Raw genomic sequence first — 22,885 nt, forward strand, 5'->3', positions numbered from 1 at the left:
AGACATGGTTTATAACTGCTAGAATTCTGGGGCTGGGAGGGATGGAAAGGCCCCATCTAAGCGAACCCCTTGCTTTGGGCCAGGGAAGGATCTTTAACAAGCCCTCTCTAGACCAGAAGGAGAGCACACATCACAGGACAATGGCCTGGATCCCTGGTGGATTTGCAGCTCCTGGTTCTAGATGTTGCTGAGACCTGGCCCTGAAACCACTTGCCCTAGGGTCTCAGATCTGTGTCCTCTTAATGCATCTTCCCTTTTCTGCTGTACTACAGCTTGAGTGGTTTTGTTTCTTGCAACCAAAGCAATCTTGATTAAAAGAGTCTGAAACAACGGCATTTTGCAACATAGACATACTGAATAAGCCTCCAATCTGGATTTTCTCTAAGCCCTAGAGTTATATATCTAACTGCCTAGTGGAATTCTCCACTTGGGGTACTATAGGCCCCTAAACTCAATAGCCATTATATTGTAAACATCCACACGTTAGAGAGAGCACTAAAGACTCCGTCAACCACATCCCATCCCCTTGGAGGGGAGCCCCATTAGTGATTGCTTTGCATGAGCCCAGACCTTTTTAAAGGCATTTGCATGTGAACGCACACATATAGATATGTAGATGCATGTGTGTCTGTTTTGTTTACTTAAATAACTTTATAGTCAATGTATCATTTGACCACTCACTCTTTTCCTATTCAAGTAAATATCAACCTTTTAAACTGCTGCATATTATTTTACAAGCTCTATATACCATAATTAATTTAATTATTTCCTATTACAGGACATTTAGGCTGTATTCTACTTTTATTTTTTTCAGTCACAGAGAGCACTGCAGGGGACTTCCTTGTATAGACCCTTTGGGACACATGCCAGGGCTTTTTGGGGACAGGCATAGATAGCTGGACTTGTAGCTCTCAAGAAATGGAGTCACTTCTGCCCTCCTCACCCACTATCCAGCCCGAGGAACCCAGGGGTCTTTCTTTTCCCTTTCAGGCAATCACCAGCGCTGGCTGGTGACCTCACCTTGCTTTCCGAATTCACAGCTTCTAGTTCGTTTCATTGGCCCCACTCTCCTTCAGACCCACCCACTCCCTGCCTCAACCATCACCACCGTGGTTTCTCACTGGCCACCCCCCAAGTTCAGCCCTGGCCCTGGCTAATCTGCTTCTACTCTTTGGTAGAACCTACTGAAAATGTAAACTTGATGGGGTGGTCCACTGCCTAACCTCAGGCTCCTCAGCATCCCAAGGGAAAACCCAAATTCCTTACTGTGGCATGCAAGGCCCTTTGTTGTCTTGGGCTGTTTTGTGCTGCTGTAACACAAACCTGAAATTGGGTAATTTATAATTAGCATAAATATATTGGCTCATAATTCTGAAGGCTGGGAAGTTCAAGATCAAGGGGTCAGCAACTGGTAAGGGCCTTCTTGCTGTGTTATCCCATGGCAGAAGGGCAAAGAAAGAGCAAGAGATCAAACTTGCAGCCTCAAACCATCTTATAATCAGCATTAATCCATTCATGAACGTGGAGCCCGCATGATCTAAACACCTCCCACTGGGCCCTGCTTCCCAACACTGCTGCTTTGGGGATTAAGTTTCCAACACATGCATTTTGGGGTGACCCAAGCCTGGCAGTGGTCCAAGCCTAACTTCCCAGGTCAGATCATTTCTCTGTCACTTCTGCTATAACCCTATAAAAACAGAACTGGCTGTTGTCCTCCACTCACCCCCGCTTTGCTATTTTTTGACTCTTGACTTTTGCTCATGTTGTGATTTCTTACACCGTTAGACTCAGTTCAGGTGCGACCCCACCCAGAAAGCCATCTCCAAAGCGAATCAGATGCCTCTCTCAGGTCCTCTTGAAGCACACTCTGGCCCCTTTAGCATGGCACTTCTCACCCGTATGTTAATTATTCATATATGCGTGTATCTGTTCTCCCACCAGAGTGTGAGCTCTGTAGGGATGAGCACTTGATTTCTCCCATCACAGTGTCTGCAGGACACGGAGACAGCTCTCACTCTCTCTCAATCCATGTGTTTTTCGGAGATCTAGCCCCACTTCCCATTTCCATGAGATTTCAGTGTCACCCTGACTTTTTCCTTTTTTTTTTTTTTTTTTTTTTGAGACAGAGTCTCTCTCTGTTGCCCAGGCTGGAGTGCGGTGGTGTGAGCTCAGCTCACTGCAACCTCTACCTCCTTGGTTCAAACAATTATCCTGCCTCAGCCTCCTGAGTAGCTGGGATTACAGGTGTGTGCCACCATGCCCAGCTAATTTTTGTATTTTTGGTAGAGATGGGGTTTTACCATGTTGGCCAAGCTGGTCTTGAACTCCTGACCTCAAGTGATCCGCCTCAGCCTCCCAAATTGCTGGGATTACAGGCGTGAGCCACCTCATCCTGCCTCACCCTGACTATTAAGTCAGTCAGTAGGAATGGTCATTAGGTCTGGGAGTTTTTGTTCAAACTCTTGGGAAAGAAAGGCTGTCTTCTCAGCTTGACTTGGTATTGTGAGAATCTGAAGCTAATGAGGCTGTTGCCACCTCGCCATCTTTAGGAGTTGGCCCATGTAAGAATGGGAGCCAAGAAAAGAAAAGAATAAATACTGAGTTCTGACACCACCATCTGAACTCCGCAAAACAGCCATCTCTCCTCCATTGGACTTCCCTTTTGTGTAAACCAATAAATTTTTTTTCATTTTAAGCGGACTTGAACTGTGTTTTCTGTCACTTGCAGCTGAAACAGTTCAGTAGATGTGCAAAGAAAGGGCATGGATGTCTCAGGCCCCTGTGCGGTTGGTCCCCTTGTACGTTGAATAGGGCTGACATGTGTGACCAATGGGATATCACAGAAGTTGCTGCGTGTCACTTGCAAGGGTAGGCCATAAAGAACCTTGCAGCTTCTACCTTGCTCCCTCTGGGGATGCCAGCCGTCATGTCATAAAGACACTCAATCAGTCCCCCTGGAGGGGCCCAGGGAAGAACTGAGACATCCACCAAATTGCCAGTCATGTGAGAGAGATGCCTTGGAAGCAGATCTCCAGCATCAATCAGGCTTTCAAAAGGCTGCAGCCTCATCAGACACCCTGAGCAAGCACCCCAAATCGCTAACCCACAGAAGCCGTTAGAACAATCAGTCATTATTGTGGTTTGAAGTCACTATGTTTTGGGGTGATTTGTTACCCAGCAACATGGGCCTCCCAAATCAGCTACTCCAACATGGAAACCCCGAACTTCAACGTTCCTCAACCAAAATTCACCCAGCTTTTCAGGCCAAAAAAATGAAAACATAAGCGTCATGCTTGAATTCTTCATTTATCTTGCACTCCACAGCCAGTGCAAATATTAATCATGTTGGCTTTGCCTCCAAAATACATCCTGAATCCAACCATTTTCCTCCACCTTCACCTCTAGAACCCTAGCACGGCGACCCTTATCTCTCTTGACTGACACAATAGTCTCTGAACTGGTCTCAGCTGTGCTCTTAAACCCATATAAAAGACTCTTCTTGCAGTGAGAATAATCTTATGAAAATTCAACACAGATCACATCATACCCCTGTTTGAAACCCTCCAATGGCTTCTCAGCTCCATTTACATAAAATCCCACCTCCTTACCTGGGATTAAGTCCCTGCACGCTGGCTCCAGCTCCCTTACCAAACTCATCTCTTCTTATCCTCTATTATCCACCGTGCTGCAGCGCAACTGGCATCTGTCTGCCCTGCAAACATGCAAGGACTGCTGTGGACAGGGTCCCACCTGACCACCCCTTCGGTAGGGCTTCACACAGCTGTCCCTCATGATTCAGGCCTCAACTCAAATGTCACCACCCCAGAAAGCCACCCCTGACCTGCTTCAGCAGCCTCAACCTCCATTCTACCAGTAGTCTTGGTTTACTGTCTTCTCCAAGCCATTTATCCTTACCTGAAACAGTACTATTTTTTCAAAGGCCTTCCCTTCCCCACCCCCTCACTGAAATATAACCTTGGTGAGGGCAGAGGCCTTGTCTTGTTATTCACTGCTATGATTGTATGGCCTAGACCAGTGTCTGCTATATAGCAGGTGTTCAATACATTTTGTTGTCTAAACAGCTGACCAGTGTTTCACAGGATAGACTTTGGGAAATACTGAGCTAAGTCATCTCAAAGGTCTGTTGCATCTCCTAAAATGGTGCTGTTTCTTATTCAACCTGATTCTGCTCTTCCTTTTGCAAAAGATGCATCCAATGGAAGGGAGAAAACTCATTTTCTCTTCGCAACTGGAGTTTTCTCATCATCCAGGCAAGGTGGTTGTGGCTTAGATAGGGCTAATGGCTTCCTGAAAGCTACACAGCCAGCCTGTGCCAGGGCTGGGAATTGGAATTCCACTCCGCCAACCCTGAGAAGCTTTGAGGTGGAGGAGAGGAGAACCAAAAGAGTTGGCAGAGCCTGTTTGCTAATGGAAGGGAAGTCACCATAACGCTGATGAAGCCCCAGGGCCCTCACTCACACTGGCCCCTTCCAGGGCCCTCACTCACACTGACCCTTTCCAGGGTCCTCACTCGCACTGGCCCTTTTCAGGGCCCTGGGAGAGGCACTAGCAATGGGCTCACATGTTCAGATGTTTTTGTACAACCTGCAAAAGCGAGGTATTTGAACCACATCAGCTGACTCCGCTTTCTTTCCCCGGCCATGTGCTCCTGCCAGGTGATGTTGGGAAACTGTGGGCATTTGGGGATCTGACTGGGAAGAGGTTGTGTCAGAGTTACATCTAGCACATAAAGGGATGTATTTACGCAGTTTCCAATCGATCTCATGGAGACTTTAGCTTTTGCCAGCTGTTCTGGTGTAGGCATGGCTTCCAGGAATATCCCTACTGGCTCCCTTTGTGTCGTGACATGAAGAAACAAGGTCAGAGGTCACATCACGAGATGTACTGGCCCAAATGTGCTTGACCCCAGAAAAGAGTGAAAAAGTGTAGGTCCTAGAAGCTAGTCTGTGGCTTGTGCCTCTAATCCTGAGACACGTGCAATGGGAAATGAAGAATCTGGCTTTTGCTGATGCCTCATCAAAATGGGAGTTTTTTTCTGCAAAAAAAATCTTTCTAATTTCTCAATAGACACATAATCATTGTCATGAGAAGAGGCAAAGAGTATAAAGCCAAAACATACAGAGAATTTGGAAAATATTTTAGAGGTGTGTTAGCAGTTAATGAATACAAACATCATGCTATTTTTCTGGATTTTCTGATGTTTGTGGTGCCTGTCTGTGGTGCTGTATAGCTTTCAGGAAGCCACTAGCACTATCTAAGTCAGATATTAAACTGTTCTTATTCATTATTTTTTTCTTTTCTTTTTTTTTTTTTTGCTCTAAATCAATATTCACTTTCATACCTAATTTTGTGTTCTTTTTTCTTAAAGAGGATCCCACAATTAGACAACCTTCCCCATGGAGCCTACATCCACACCTGATTATTGGCAGGGACTTGGGCTATGATGAGAAGCCAGGGTGGCATCCTGGGCCCAGAGGTCTGTTCTGGCCAAAAAGAGATGAGTCTGTCCCTGCACAGGCAAGAACAGCTGCCGTCCCCTCCTCCAGCACTGAAACCCTGGTTCCCTCCAGCCTTCATTTTGGGCTGAAGGCCAAATGATTTCCTGTGTTTTCTCTGTTTATCAGCTCTCTATTATGATGGCAAGAGCCACCCACTCAATAAAGCAAAGCAAACAGACTCCCACAAACCCACAAACAGCTCTGAGCATGCAGCCCCAGTTTGATTTCCTAATTAACAAGCCATTCTCAGCCAATCAGACTATGTGCATGTCATCCCATTTGGATCTGTGGGCAAACCAATCATTCCTGGGCTTCAAGCCATTGCTCTATGGAGGGGAGGGGGCTACTGCGGAGGGAACACCTCATGGCAGTTGCTACACTCATTCCTGGGCTTCCTTGTCCCTCCTCCCTGTCCCTCCTTCGTCTGTCTACACAGACTTAGCAGGCTTGCAGGGTTGTTTCCAGGCTGCTGGGTCCAAGGCAATGGGGTTAAGTGCTGGGGAAGCCCCTTTCCTTTGCAGCATCACAGCTCTTGCTTTTCCTCTTGTTCCACCTGCCAGTGCCAAGGCCCTCCTGGCAAGTAAGCCCCATGACAAGTGCTGTTAGTGCACAGAGTACAAAGACAACTGCTTCATGGCAGTGAGATCTGGTGCCCTGGCTGCCCTTTCCAGAGACTTCTTAGAGGGGGCTGAATAACAAAATTCAAGGACCCCCATGAGCGAAAGAAAGGTATCTCACCTTCCCAGAAGGCACATGGATGCTCCCAGCCACTCATTTGCTCTCCTCCCCATCACAACTATCTGCTGTCACCAGTTCTGCATGGCAAGTGGCTCCCCATCCCTGAGCCTTGGTCTCCTCATCCATGAAAGGGAGCAGTGGAGAAGCCTGAGGCCCTGTAGGGTGGCCCTCACACCAAGCCTGGCTGGCAGGTGTGCTGAATGCTCTACACAATGCTTGTCTTATTTTTATATTTTATTTAGTTGCCTACACTTAAAAAATAGAAAGAGTCATTATTTTTTAAATGTAGATTCCAGGCTTAAAAAAAATTACTCAGAAGATCTGGCATCATTGAGTACATGTCCCCCTGTGGCAAACAAGAAGAGGAGCAGCTGCCCTGAAGAGAAGGGACAGGGGCACTCCAGTTCCCCCCAGTTGCCACCACTCCCTATCGCTCTACCCAGTCCACCTCACTCACGTAGGTTATTTGTGGGACCCCTGAAGGCATGTACATTTGTGAGGATGGCCGTTTTTGTTTAATAGATTGTGGTTTTAATGCCATGGTTCATTCTTATTCCACAGGTATTTATTGAGCCTCTCTTGTGTTCCTCGTGTTTTACTAAGCACTGAGGAAAGCTTAAATGGAGGGAAAGGCACGGCCTCTACCCTTAGAGAACTCTGAGTTTAGTTGCAGGCATATGAGGACCTAGATGAGAATTCATGACCTTGGAGGAGGCCTTCCTACCCAACGAGAGGAGACAAGGCCCAGCTTAAACTCCTCCTCCCACTTGTTCCTGTATAATCACATGACTACATTGTCATGCCACCTCACAGTTTCAGGACACTTTCCTATCTATGAAGTCTGAATCCTGACCACAACTCAGAAAGGCAGAGATTATTTCCAGATGCTCCCAGATGCCAAGAGACTTCTTGCAGTCTCTGCTGGTTGTTTTTAACACTCAGCACAAACACAACCAGACATCATTTTAAAACTTGGCATCTGCCATTCTGAATACTTGAATACTGTGCCCACCACAACCTTTGCCAGGAATATCCCTGGTCCATAGCCTAATGAGATACTGGAGAGGTGTCTTTCTCAATCAAAGACAGAACAAAGACTCCCCTTATTCTCTGCAAGGCACGTGCCTTCTTACTCCCTATGTCTATCCACATCAGCTTGTATCATCAACCAGCATTGTGAAGGGCAACAACCAATCCCAGCCTGCTCAACTTCCTGTGGTCCAGCAAGCATCCTCCTTGGCCAGCCCTCCCTGATGGCTTACCTGTGGAGGAACAATTCCATCCCATTCATGCTTTGGACTGACCAGAGAATAAGCATACAGGGTCATTTTAAACGAGTCTTCTAGTTCTGCGGAAATGAGAAAATAAATCCTAAGGAACAAGAGGTCATGTGGGGCCAGGGTGCATAGGTCTAAAGTCCTTCTCCCTCTGAGGACAAGACCCTGAGTTCTCTTTCTAAGTCTCCACGCCAAGGGTCATAAGCCTGTCCCACCCTCAATGACTGTGCCTCAAAGGCATAAGCGGTGTTGATGGCTGATGAGCCCCTGACAGGCAGTCAAGGACACTGCAAGCCCAGCCCCCATCTTGATGACATCTAAGCTGCTCCATTGGTAACAAGCTTCTCCCTGGTTAAAAGTAATAAATCTCCTCTGATTTAAGTGACAGCTTCTTGGGATTGTTTCCTTTGGCTTTAACATAAAGAGGAAATGTAAATCCAACATAATCTGGAGTGAAATAAAGATGTTAGCTCTGAAGGCTGAGATTGTTCGAGCTGGGCAAGGCATAGGAGATAGACCCTTTTAGGGACCCAGGGAGACCCTCATCATGCTCAGCTGGTGGAGGGTAGGGTTAAGTGCCAGCAAGGCCCTCATTGTGCTGTCCTATTCTTCACCTTTCCTTTCTTCTTCCCTCCCTCCCTCCCTCCCTCCCTCCCTTTCTTCCTTCCTTCCTTCCTATCTTCCTTCCTTCCTTCCTTCCTTCCTTCCTTCCTTCCTTCCTTCCTTCCTTCCTTCCTTCCTTCCTTCTTTCCTTTCTTCCCTCCCTCCCTCCTTCCTTCCTGGGTCTTGCTGTGTCCCCCAGGCTGGAGTACAGTGGTATGATCATAGTTCAATGCAGCCTCGAACTCCTGGGCTCAAGCGATCCTCTCACTTCAGCCTCTCAAGTAGCTGGAACTGGAACTACAGATCCACAACACCACACCTTGTTAATTTTTTTGTTTTTTGTTTCGTAGAGACAAGTTCTTCCTATGTTGCCTAAGCTGGTCTCAAGCTCCTGGCTTCAAGCAATCCTCCTGCCTCAGCCTCCAAAAGTGTTAGAATCACAAGGCTGAGCCACTGGCACCAGGCCATGCTTCACGTCTACCTGCATGCTCCTCACCTCCACTTAGGTGCCTGGGACCACCTTCACTGTCACCCCCAAATGAGCTGCCTTCATCAGCACCCAAGATAGCAGATTTTACTCTCCCATCCCCTCACCCAAACTGATCCCTCTCATCTGAGGGACACACATGGACTCACTCCCAGGTGCTAAAGCTGAAGCTTTTACTGACATGAGCCACATATTTCCAAATCCTTGCTCATCTTTCCCGCATAGTATGAGCCTAGAACTGGCCAGGCTGGGACACCAAAGAGATGGCAAGAGACAAGGTAAGGCAGGGAGGTCTCACCAAGCCAGGGACCACAGTGGCAATGAAGGATGCTAAGGTCAAAGGAGGCACCAAGCCTAAGCTCTTACCTTGTGTATGATGCCTGGTAGGTGCTCAATGCATGCTCATTACATGAGCAAATGAATGAATGAATGAATGAATGAATGAATGAATGAATAATGGAGGCCTCAGGCTTAAAACCTCAGGAGGAAACCACCAAATCCAGCAAATGGCATAGTGAGAGCAGGGAGGACTGAACAAAGACAAGCACAGAAAATCAGGATTGGTGCTCACCTCCATTCCTGTCTGGCCTGGAATGTTTAAATTGGCATTACGTCTTTTGGCTCTAAGTCCTTTGGCAATAAGAGTTCCAGAGAAGGATAGGATGCCCCTCCTTTTTTGCCTGATAGGAGACCATGGAATTACGCTGGCCAGTCTACAGAGAACATGTAGTAAGAGTTTTCATGTCCTCTGTGTCACCTTTTGATGTCAGAGGGTCAAAAACTCCACCCTTGGATCATGCTAACACTGCCATTTATTGTACATGGTGCCCATGAAGGGGCATGAAGCTCAACTGTGCATGCACACATTTCCCCTTCTACAAATACTCATGACTGCTCCTGTGGTGTATTGAATATGTATATCCGGCCACACCACTCAGCATCAATTCCTGTTCCTCTTATCCCTCCCTTGAAGTATCTGTTTCCAGCTTCTGGTTGGAGGTTGTGCTTCACAGCCTATCAGAATGGCCACCCTGCAGACTGCAACCCTTTATGAGAAATGGGGCTCCACTTCCCAAAACAAAAAAAAAGGAAAGAAAATCAGGATCAGTGTGGAGAGATGATGCCCACAGCTGCCCAGCATCCATGGTGTCTTCCTCTGATAAGACCTTGGTTTTCCTTTGTAGAAGCCACCCTTCTCCTCATTGTATGTAGTTTGGATGGAAATGCCAATCAAAGGCATTCCAGCAAAAGGCCAGGCAAATCACAACCAGCTCCATTAATCTCTCTCTCATGACAATGTGGACCTTGAGCAGGGGGACGCAAGGGCCAAAAGCACTGGCTGATGGTTTGTGCTGCCAGGAGTGCCTTAAACAGAAGCCCTGTTCCCTCACCCACCAGAACTGGCCTGGTCCGTCTCCAGGCTCATTGTCAAGTTCTCCCTATGAGCAATCCCATATTCTTATTAGAAGTTTTTGTTTTTTGTTTTTAGTTTAGATGAGTTGGAGTGATTTCTTTCTCTTTTTTAATTTATTTTATTTATTTATTATTATTATTATTTTGAGACAGAGTCTCTCTCTGTTGCCGAGGCTGGAGTGCTGTGGCATGAACTTGGCTCACTGCAACCTCCACCTCCTGGGTTCAAGCAATTTCTGGCTAATTTTTGAGTTTTTAGTAGAGATGGAGTTTCACCATGTTGGCCAGGCAGGTCTCTAATTCCTGACCTCAAGTGATCTGCTACTTGGCCTCCCAAAGTGCTAGGATTACAGATGTGAGCCACCGAAAGCAGCTGAGCAAGAATGATTTCTGTCACTGGCAACCAGGTAATTCTAAATATACAAGATCAAAGGTCAAAAAGGTTGGAGAAGATATTAGGCAGTTTCTCAGCTATCGCCTTAGAAAGTGTGGCTTGCTGCATGCTCTTTGGTGGCCCAATGTGAATCTGTCTGGTTTTTGAGACCTGGAGACTGGACACCATCAGGTCTCTCTGCAGTACTGTTTATAAACGCTGAGTCAGCAGGGTGGGAGCAGTCACCAAGAGCTCCATCCTGGACAGCTGTGCCTCCAGTCTCAGACCCGCTAGGACCTAGTTCTTCTAAAAGGGGGCTTGGGACACGCAGGGTGCAGCACTCATAAAACTTAAGTTTCTTCAGTGCAATGAACACAATTAGACATTTTTCTTCTGCTTCCACTGAAGACTGACACCCCATGTCCAACAGGGCATGCAGATTGCTGTAAGAAGCTACTTGACAAATTTCTCCAGGAAATTCTCTCTCTGGCTCTCACTTTATCTATCAAGTAAAATACTCCCACACCTTCATCAGACAGACTTTTTAAAGAGCATCACTGCTTCCTTGTCCCACTCCAAGCAGCTCTGAAGTCTCATTTGAGAGAATGAGAAAGAGCAGGACAGACAGAGAGAGAAAGGAGGCAGCAGGATTGGAAGAAGTGAGAGGAGCAGGTGACAGGGCAAGGGCTGAGATTCTGAGAGTCACACCAGGTCTCCTTTGATGATGGACAGGGCGGGAAGGGTGCCAGCAAAGTGATTCAGCGGACAGTTCACCTAATGAGCTGAAGTCATTAGCAGAGTCCTGGAGTCACGAGGTACGTTCATTTGGTTTTTTGGTTTCCAGGCCCAGAGGCATGTTCCAGTCGCTTATAGAGGTTACATAGGATTAGTGTTAGAATACAGGGCATGATAGGCAAAGTTGCCCAGCCCCACACCGGGACACAAGACAGGCATTGGCAGGTAAGTGGCAACTCCAGCACTGGGCCTCTAATTACCCTCTCCCTGGGACCCTCCTTGACTCCCTGGTCCCAGTGGCTCTCACCTACTGCACCGATTCATCTGTGCTTCCTCTCAGCTCCTACCATTCCACTGCCACCGCCTCTCACCTTCCGTGTGTCCATTTTCCTCCTGCCTCCATTCTTCTTGATGTGGCTCTTTGTCTCACTTCACCTCCTTCTACTGACTTTGCATTCTCTATAGCTCAAGTTCAAAGTACTCAAAAGAGAGGATATGACGGACTGGCCCATTGCCACGTTATCTAAGAAGCCCTGGGCAGCGGAGTTTACACATCAACTTTGCTGTGGTTTGCTGGCCTGCCTGCGGTTGGGCTGCTCCGCTCGGATTCAACCAGCTGCCAGGGGCTGTGCAACTAGATGACAGTTTGTTCTCTAGTTGTTTGTTCCTTCCAGTGTCACTGTCGTGGAGAATTCTGAAGGTTCCATCCAAGGAGCATCTGTCAGTGACATCGGGGACCAGGAGGGCCACTGTGTGGGAGCAGCAGCCAGTGACCATTCCACAAAAGAGGTTTGAAAACCCAAAGAGAGGTGAGATTTCAGAACCTTTAGAGACCAACGGGACCAGTCAGGCAAAATCTCTCATGTTAATCCACAGGGCATCTGAGACCTGCAGGCTAGACAAGAGGGAGTACCTGGGCCAGAGCTTCTGCTCTAAGCAGGTGGATGAGGAGAAGAGGCTGAAAACTCAGGCCTTGGGTCTCAGGCCTGGTATACCTTTGGACTCTATTTGCTCATCTTTACAATGGGATAACTATGGCACAGATCACCAGGGGTTGCAGTAAGAGTAGCTAAAATCATGCACAGGTGTTCCTACTCAGTGTCTGACTCACAGCAAAGGCTCCATGTGGCTGGTGTTTTTAAAATGATTTCAGGTATATGAAAATGATTTTACTTAAGATTTGAGATATTTATTATGATGATTATCACTAAGAGCCAGCGCCTTCTCCCAGAAGAATTAATCTGAGCAGAATGAGAAGCGGCTGAGAAGGCAACCCTGCCAAGAAAATAAGCCTCACTTTGCCACTCCATCCCTCCTTTTGTTTGCACCAACTAATCCCCCCAGGTTACGGGCCTATGAAAAACGTTATAACAAGACTCACATGGAGGATTATTAATCCTTCGTTTTCAACTGTTGCAAAGTGGCACTCTCCCTTCTGAGTTGCCTAAAGCCAGATTGGCTGAGCTCTGGGGCTGGACCTTTCCACCACAAGGACAGCATTCTCCAGAAGAGGAGCAGCCTCAAGCTACAGAAAAGGCTTGGAGCAGGGGGAGGGGCAGGGGCCAGACTGCTGGGCAGAAGAGTGTCCTCTCCTCACTTGTGTCCTGGCCAGAAGATGACGGCCACTGCTGTGTGCTGGGAGGTGGGACAGGTGGGTGGGCAGGGGGAAGACCAAAAGCAAAACTGGAGCTCCTGGGGGTGGGGGAGCTTCTCAAGAGTCCTGTTGGCATGGGAGACATGGAAGGTGGTCAGTCTTCCCCTTTTCCAACACAATCAGAGACCCTCGTTCAGGAGAACCAGCTTAGGTGCTTCATTCTAATTCGAACCCTCTCCACAGAAAAACACCTTCCTCAAGATGGTCTCATAATTCTAATGTTTCTAGAATAACGAAAAGACAAATATATAAGGTGGCAGATGTCTCAGTTACACTGATTTGATCTTTACAAATTATATGAATGTATTAAATTGTCACATGTTCCTTGAAAATATGTACAGCTAGTATGTGTCAATGTTTAAAAAGTCAGTTTTTATTATTGTACTATTATTTATTTTTAGAAAACAACAACCATTTATTTTTTTTTATTTATTTTCTTTCCATAGGTTTTTGGGGAAACAGGTGGTACTTGGTTGCATGAATAAGTTCTTTAGTGGTAATTTGTGAGATTTTGGTGTACCCATTACCCGAGGAGTATATACTGAACCCAATTTGTAGTAAAAAAAAAAAAAAGGCCAATTTTATATAATGGTCTCTTTATGAAGCCTCCTTAGACCTTCCTTTCCTATTTCCTTAAGTCAATCTCTCCTCCCCTTTCCCTGACCTTTCACATCCTCTGGTTTTGAACTGAGTTCCTGGTCTGCAGGCCTGACGGAGTCAGAGAATCTAAGGCAGGACTTCCTCTTTGTCCAACAGGGAAGTCTCAGGCCCAGAGCAGGGAAGGAGCTTGCCAGGGTCACACAGTAAGTAGTGGCATTTGAGGGGAAAAACCGAGGTCCCCAGGTGGGTCCCCAAGCCCACGTTTTATCTCACTCAGGGGAGTTCCCCAGGTGAACCTCACATAACATTACCTCTGCCCAGTGCTAATCCAGATGAAACCCAAGTATAGGGGCCTGTGGTCACAGGTAGCACTAGGCTGAGCAGGGATAAGCACATTTCCTTAATGCAGGACTTGTCAGAGCCTTTGATATGTTCTGGTACATAGGAAAAGTCCTGGGGCAGGAATAGACAGTATTTTCCACCTATTTGATTTTTCTTTTTTCCTGGGACCATCTTGCAAGCTAATGTTCAGCAGAATGCACACTGCAAACACCATTCCACACCATGCTGTTCAGACCCAGACCCAGGAATAGTCACCCCTTCCAAAGTGTCTGCCCAGAGAAAGCGTTCCTTCCACGTAAGAGACTGGGCTGTGTGTCTTGGAAACAGGAGCCTGTAGAAGTGAAGCTACAGCATAAAAGAAATTCAAACCAACAGAATGTGCTTTCAGCCACCTTCATTTGGCTCCAATGCCCTACATTTAATGAAATATTTCAGGATGGAAGGAGGTGAGGAGGAGAAGTGCCTGCCCTGATCCTGAGACTCCCCCTGCCACCCTCAGCCCAGAGCAGATTAAACCAGGGGCCCCTGCAATATGCATCAGAGAGAGCGCTAAAGGGCTCCAGCCTGAGCCCGGGCCACTGTAATCATAAAACACAGTCAGTGGATGTGAAGCTGCGGAACAAAAATACCTTGTAGCCATTATTTTCATGAGTCTCTTCTGATCCACACACCCCCTCTTCCATTTTTTTAATCTGGAGCTACTGAGAATTGCTATTTCTCACCTTTGTAATATGAGAAACAAGTTAATTAAAATCAATCCCAACTCCAGTCTCAAAACATCACTGCTTTGGCTGCAGATCTGTCAACAGTGTATTTTGATAGCAGTGCACGAAGGTGGTTATTTGGAGACACTGATAATTGCATTAATTTAGGAGGCATTAGCTAAGCCCAACGATTAATTACACAGGCAGCTGACAGAGCTGTAGCCACCAGATAGCTGGAGGAAAAAGGTGGAAACTCCAGCTCCCTTTTATACAGATCCAAACACCAAGAACACTCAGATAACCAGAACTGTGCTCATTGCTCATGGAGGTTTACAATGGTGAACACGTAGCACACTCGAACCTTGAAGGTCTTTCTAAATCCCAAAAGAGAGATTAGAGAGCTATTGGTATAACGTTCAATTAAGAGAATTTTGTTGGACTTTAATCTTTTGAAATCTGGTCATTTATAAGGGGTATTTGTACCATATCTTATGGAGTCAGAATTTCTACTTTATTAGCTGTGATCCCATTTTCCTATTCATTAACCAGTTTGAAATTAATAGAAATTATTTCTGTCTCTTTCTTTCTCTTCCTTATTTTTCACAACACACACAGATGCACGTATATGTGTATATTTTTTCTATGAATACTATGACAACATGCAAGTATATACGTGGGTAAATTGTTTTAAAAATTGGAAAAGCGAAAAAACCAACCTGAATAAAAAAAAGTTTAAATGCAAAAAAGACAGAAGACGACATGGTGAGGTGGTAGGGAGTGTTTTCATTTTTCCTGTCATTGGCACACAGCTCCCCTTTCTCACCTACTGAAATCTTACCCATATCTTAAGACCCAACTCAAAAAGCTTTGCTTTTTCTTGAGAATTTCACAAATGCCTGATTGGAATGCCAGAATCTTGGTCCAGTGTCTGAAAGTATTTCTGGCAAATTTTTAAAATACGATCTGGTCCATACATGAAACGGGAACTAAGATTAATGTGGGTCATGGCCAGGGCATGGTTTCAGAAGGATCCCCTAAGGTGGGTGTTAACCCAACTCTGCAGAAACCAAGGCTCAGAGAAGTGAAATAATTTGTGTAGCACTCACACCTGCCTGACTCCAAAGCCCAGGCCCTTGGCCGTTATGCCACTCACCCTTCTGCACTGAGATTCTTGGTGTCCAGTGGGTAAGGGATGATTTTGGTTCTGTCCAGCCTCCAAAGTCCCCTTCTTCCATGGACCCCTGGAGACCCTCTGGGACTGTCTGGTTTGAACTACATTGCTTTGGGTCTAGCCTGACCACTGGGTATGGAAAGAGAACAATCTTTATTTTTTACTCAAGTAATATTTTTATTACTCAAGTAATAAAATGTGAGTACATTAGCATTACAAAAGGTTAAATTCATTCAACCACTGTAGAAGACAGTGTGGCGATTCCTCAAGGATCTGGAACCAGAAATACCATTTGACCCAGCAATCCCACTACTGGGTATATATCCAAAGGATTATAAATCATTCTACTATAAAGACACATGCACACTTATGTTTATTGTAGCACTGTTCACAATAGCAAAGACTTGGAATCAACCCAAATGCCCATCAGTGATAGATTAGATAAAGAAAATGTGGCACATATACACCATAGAATACTATGCAGCCATAAAAAAGGATGAGTTCATGTCTTTTGCAGGGATGTGGATGAAGCTGGAAACCATCATTCTCAGCAAACTAACACAGGAACAGAAAACTAAACACCGCATGTTCTCACTCGTAAGTGGAAGTTGAACAGTGAGAACACATGGACACAGGGAGGGAAACATCACACACTGGGGGCTGTTGGGGGGGGCGCCTAGGGGAGGAATAGGATTAGGAGAAATACCTAATGTAGATGACAGGTTGATGGGTGCAGCAAACCACCATGGCACATGTATATTGATGTAACAAACCTGCACGTTCTGCACATGTATCCCAGAACTTAAAGTAAAACTTAAAAAAATTCAAATCAACAGAATATGCCAGGAAACTTCAAATGGCACTTTAACAATCCTCTACTCTCTCTCTTCTCACCAGGACTTACTGCTGTCAACGGTTTGGTTTGTCTGTTCTTCTGATCATGTCTGTGCATACTTATAAAGTTAGGAGTTTTGTTCTGTTTTAGGATCACATCACCTTTTATGAGATGCTTCTTTATTTAAGGATATGCCCTAGAAATGTTTTCATGGTAGTACATGTGGATGTACCTTCTTTTTTAAGAAGATTCCAATTTTGCTCTTGCCAAATCACCTTGTAAAATACCTCTTTGTGAACACATGCAAATAGATAACCAGGCCAAATTTCTAGGAGCAAAATTCCCAGGTGTTATGGATGAAATTGTGTCTACCCCAAATTAATATGTCCTAACCTCTAGCACTTCAGGATATAAATGTATTTGGAAATACGGTCATTGCAAATGTAATTAGCTAAGATGAGGTCATTAGGGTGGGCCTTATTCCAATATAATTGTTGTCCTTGGACACAGAGACATGCCCACAGAGAGAATGCCATGTGAAAATAAGGGCAGAGATTGGGGTAATGATTTTGTAAGCCAAGAAATGCCAAAGACGACCAGCAAACCACCAGAAGTCACAGCATAGGTATGGAACAAAGTATCCCTCACACTCTCAGAAAAAAATAACCCCACTGACACTTTGATCTTGGACTTCTAGCTTCCAGAACTGTGAGACCATTAATTTATGTTGTTTAAACCACTTGGTTTGTGGTACTTTCTTACGGTGGCCCTAGAAAACCAATGGGCCATATATGCACATTTATTCTTGCTGTATGACATCACATTGCTTCCTCCACCTCCCCAGAAAAGGTTTCATCATTTCACACTTCAGGCATAGCGTGTAAGGACAGCGGTGGGGAGGGGTCGGGGGGCTCATACCCAGCAGGTGTCATAACTTTTCTCACCAACCAGCAATAAAAGAAGGGGTCTAGATCACCACCTTCATAATCCCATTTAGGATTGGAACTGAGTCTGTCTTGATTTCACTCCTACAAACTTGATCTTCTGAGCAATATTATCACAACCTATTTGGAGTGAAGATGGAAAAAATTACCTCTCTATGAGACAATATGTGCCTTGTAGTGAACCCAAGAAGGGGTGCAGACAGGCAAGACTCAGGTGCAGAGGACAAAGGATTTCTTCCCAGCCGGCACAGCCCATGGTAAAGTGGACCTTAGCAGCTGGAGAGGAGCAAATCAGTCTTTACCCACTGGGCACTAAGAGTCTGTCTTTGCAGAGAAGTGGGTGGCACAATGACCTAGGGCCTGGGCTTTGGAGTCAGGCAGGTGTGAGTGCTGCACAAGTTATTTCACTTCCCTGAGCTTCAGTTTCTCATCTGGAGAATTGGATTAACATTCATTTAGCCCCTTCTGAAACTTGCCCTGACCAGAAGCTTGTGTTAGTTTTAGTTCACACACGAATGTGAACACTTTCCTCCACCTGTCTTTAGGTTTACATTTAGCCATTTATCTGACATGACTTTAAAACACAAAGAAAAGCAAAAGAAAGATGTCGATGGCAATGATGATCATCATCTCTCTTCTGGTTAAGTGCAGAGGGAATTAGGGAGTGGTGTGGGCATCTTTCTCATGGATTTTAAGAGAATAACAAAAATGGTGATTAGTTCCAGAATCACACAGAATGTGCTGAAGGTAACAGTTGCCAAGGACATTAAGTTCTGTGATTAATTGTTACACAAATGAACAAGTCCATTTAATAGGCCAGGCTCAGTCAGCCTTTATTTATCCAGTAGGGTAACTCGTCCCTGTAGGACACCTCGGGTCACAGAAAGATCAGTGGAAGCTGACACATATGGTAAATATTGGCCAACATCAGGGCAAGATGGGATGGGGGTCCAATCAGCAAGTTGTGCTCTGCTTTCTGCTCTGTCAACTCTATTCAAGCAGGCTCTTCTTCTATGGCGGGAAGAAGCTCAGTAAGTCTCGGTTTATATTCTCTGAGTCATCCCAGCAGAAATCATAACTTCTTTTCTCAAAATAATTCAATAACTCTCAAGGTGTTATTGAGTCAATCTGGATTGTGTGCCCAAGTATGAACTAATTGCTATGACCAAAGGGATGGAAATGTGCTGATTGGCACGACCTGATTACATGACAGACCCAGGCTTGGGTAGGTGGGGCCAGCCCCATGTAAATCCTATGGACTGAGAGCTAGGGAGGGGGTAAGGGTATGAGGGGCTAATAAATTACCTCCTTCTTTTCCCTGACTCAATTGAGAACAATTAAAAGAGGATAGACACAGGGTTAGGCATATGGAGTGCAAAATATCACAGGTTTGGAGAATGTAGTTTCATTGTTCGGCTGCAAAGAGCTTCTAAGTATTAAAATCTCAGGAACAGACAGCCCATCACTGGCAGAACTGGATAACTGCAGGTCTCCCCCTCAGGGCCCTGGCCCTGTAAAATTATAGCTTAGAAGACAAGGGAATGTGTTTTCCTCAAGAGAGAAGGAGGCAGAGGAAGCTGAGCAGATCATGCCCAGTTTCTTCCCTCAAAAGCACCTAACAGATGTGTCACTCCCTCTCCCTGGGGAGGAATGGAGGGAAAGGGAGAGGCTGGGGGACTGGTCTGACAGAGGCCTAGCCACTTGAAAACAAGAAGCATAAGAACTGAGAGCCCCACCGCTTACCCTGTGTGAGCATTCCCCGAGAGGAAAGTCGGGTGATATTGCAAAAGAAGTTAAATGGTCTTGAAACCAGTAAAATGGCAGCGGTCCACTACAGACAGAAAAGATAAAAAGGTGAAATGCCAGCCGGGTGCGGTGGCCCACACCTGTAATCCCAGCACTTTGGGAGGCCAAGGCGGGCAGATTACCTGAGGTCAGGAGTTTGAGTTTAGCTTGGCCAACATGGTGAAACCCTGTCTCTACTAAAACTACAAAAATTAGCCAGGCATAGTGGTGTGTGCCTGTAATCCCAGCTACTCGGGAGGCTGAGGCAGGAGAATCACTTGAACCCAGGAGGCAGAGGTTGCAGTGAGCTGAGATTGCACCATTGCACTACAGCCTGGGTGACAGAGCAAGACTCTGCCTCAAAAAAAAAAAAAAAAAAAAAAAAAAAAATGAAATGCCTTTACCTGTCTTCTCTCCCAAGAATGCCAAATCACTAATTATAATACCAAGGTGTATACTTGACATATTTACATATATAAATGCCTATTCCAGGCTGAGTTTGAGACTGTGAGGATTTCAGACTGTTTATAAAATCCTCTTTTGTAAACAATTGTAAGGGAAAACAATATCAGGCACCAGTGTGGTCTGAAATCAAATATAAAACTCACAGGTAACATCACACAAGAGTCCTGGACATGGAGTCAAAAGAACTTCGCTCAGCCCAACTTAGCCCTTCCAGCCGAGCTCTCCTGAACTTCTGTTTCCTCTAGAATAAGGGTTCTAACCCTGTGGCCCTAGCTGACCTCACAAAGTTGTGGGGATCAAACAGGACAAGAGGGGAAACGCTCTTGATAATAATGGTTAACATTTTCACCATTTACCATGCCCTAGGCACTGTTTTGAGAGTTTAACCTGTGTTAACTCTTCTAACTCTTCTAGTATTTTTTTTTAAAAAAGGAGTCTTACTCTGTCACCCAGGCTGGAGTGCAGTAGTGCAATCTCGGCTCATTACAACATCCACTTCCCAGGTTCAAGTAATTCTCCTGCCTTAGCCTCCTGAGTAGCTGGGATTACAGGTGCCCACCACCATGCCTGGCTAATTTTTTGTGTTTTTAGTACAGACAGGGTTTCACCATATTGTCCAGGCTGGTCTCAAACCCCTGGCCTCGTGATCCACCTGCCTTAGTCTCCCAAAGTGCTGGGATTACAGGTGTGAGCCACTGCACCTGGCCAACTCCTCTAGTCTTTAAAACAATCTTACAAAGTATATATTCTTAGGATAATCTCTACCTTCTAAATGAGGAAACTGAGCACAGAGAGGTTGAGAAGCTTGCTCGAGGTCTAACAGAATATAAAGGAACCTCTCTGCAGCTGCCATCATCAGCAAGGTTGTAACTACTGACAGGTAGGGCTCAGCGGGTGGCCTGGACAAGGGCTGTCTGGCCAAGCACGGAGGTGGACTTGCTGGCTCTGTGGCTCTGCACAGAGCGGTTTCCGAGCAAGAGAACCTTGAGGTTCGGGCATGGGAGCATGGGCCGGGGCAGGATATAGAAACATGGCAAGGGCTTAATCTGTGTCTGTTCTAAGCATGGGAGCAGAAGAAGGAGGCAGTTCCTGAATCTGACATGAGCCCCTGGCTTAGCACAGGCAAGATGCGGAGCAAATGTAATACAAGCATTGATACCCTGCCATGGACACTTCTAAGCCCTCTGTTCACAAGTTAACCCTGATCCAGGTACCTCCTCTTGAAACAAGGAGACAAAAGGGGCTAAGGTGAGGTGGCCTTATTCATGGTTCTTAGGAGGAGAGCAAGCAGGTGTCAGGACTGACCTTAGGTCAGTGGATGTCAGCCTTACCACACAGGCCACACTCACCTTCACTTAGCCTGGCTTCTTTCCTACCCAAACTGATCCTTGAATTTTCTTAGCGGATTTACTACTAGGGCTGGAACAATCTTTCTGTTGTAGCGTGTGCTTTCTAGAAAAAAGGAAGAATATTCTTCACCGAGGACGCCCAGCTTCCCAAAGACAGAGGGATATAGATGTTCCCTCTGGCTATGAGAGAGAGATTAGAAGAAATCATTTTTTAGCACCTGTCCAAATTGTGGTATATCGTATTAGATGATTTAACTTTGTATTTCAGCCTGTGTTTGATCTTGTGCTAAGATTTGTAGTAAAGCTGTAAAATGATGAGTCATAGTGTTTCCTTCGCCCAAATAAGGATGGCAAATGGCTACTACACACAGCCCTATTTTCCCTCTCGTGACAGTGGCAGACATTGCTAATCAATCATAATGCTCTTTCTCACTGAGTCTAGATGTGGCCTGAGAAGTCTCAATGTAGCTCTCCAGGCTATCTGAGCTGATGCATGAGATGAAAACCATTTGCTATTTCTGCCAAAGAAGTAGGAGAACCTAGGAAGAACAGAAAAACAACAGAGGAGACAGACACAACATCAGATGACGGAGAGGGGAGATATACAGAGAGAGAGGGGGCCGAGAGCTTTGCCAAGTGGATGGTTCCGGGAGACAAGTGATAGAAAACAGGCATGGAAAATTTAAGAGAGCTGTTGATAAGCTGTAACTCTGGTAACCAAAAAGAAAGTGTTATGTGACACTTAAAACGTGGACTGTAACTCTTTCAGAGCTGAAAATAAGTTGGGCAAATAGAGCTCTAAAGGGAGCTGTAGATATTTGTTTGATAAACACAGCAATTGCTTAGCCCTGAGCTTTATGACTGGTCAATAACTAAAAATAGATATAGATGATACAGATACACATACATGAAAACAAACCCTTTCTACGAATACTGATCATAGATAACATTTGAACATCTATCATGTCAGGCACTGTGCCAAGTGTTTTTTCACGCGCTGTAATACAGGAACTATTATTATCCCATTTTACACAAGCAGCAACTGAAGCTCATGCAGATCCAAGAACTTACCAAAATCAAACAGATAGAATATAGGGGAATCAGAATTGGACTCTAAGCAGTATTAACCCTGCATCTCTCTCAATAAACAATTACATACCTACAGCAGAACCCTGAAAAGAATGGGAGAGAGGCTAGCCCAAGATTTTTCATGTCTGGGGAATTTCTATTCCTATGCTTGGTATTGTTTGCTCACTCATTCATTCATTCATTTACTCATAACCAGCAAATCTTTATAGTGTGCTGCTATGTGTCAGGCACTGTGTAGGCACAGGAAATGCCAGTTGAATGGGGTAATGGCTCTGAACTCACACAGCTTTCCTGTCCTTTCCCTGAAATTGAAGAATCGTACAGCAGCTAGGATAAGTTAGAAAAGGTCCTGCACTTTGTAGCTAGGGAAATGAAATTGAGGCTTGGGGATGGCAAGGTCTAGGCAGCCTAGGCTCATTCTGACCAGCTCTGATCCGAAAAGACCCAGTTCAGCCCACCACAAGCCTGGCTGTTGGCTTGGTCATGATCAGTAGGAGAAGCGGCCTCTTCTAGATTCGTTCTGGGAAATAAATTGCTTTCATGGTCAGAAGGGTTCTCCTGCTCCCAAGTGATTCTGATGTGCTGCAAGATGCAGTTCTCTGTGATGGGGCAAGGTCCAAAAAAATGCATGCATCTTAGGTGCAGAAATTGGATTGTCCCACCACCTCTGGTCCTCTACTGCCACCCCCAACGCCCGGCTCCCACCAAACTCTAACATGAGGAAGATATGACACATGGGTGTCCACAGCTCTCTGACCTCTGATGTTCCCTGGTGAGAACCAGTTCAGGATTGGTGTGTGTC

This window comes from Rhinopithecus roxellana, chromosome 20 (assembly GCF_007565055.1).
Source record: "Rhinopithecus roxellana isolate Shanxi Qingling chromosome 20, ASM756505v1, whole genome shotgun sequence".
NCBI lineage: Eukaryota > Metazoa > Chordata > Mammalia > Primates > Cercopithecidae > Rhinopithecus > Rhinopithecus roxellana.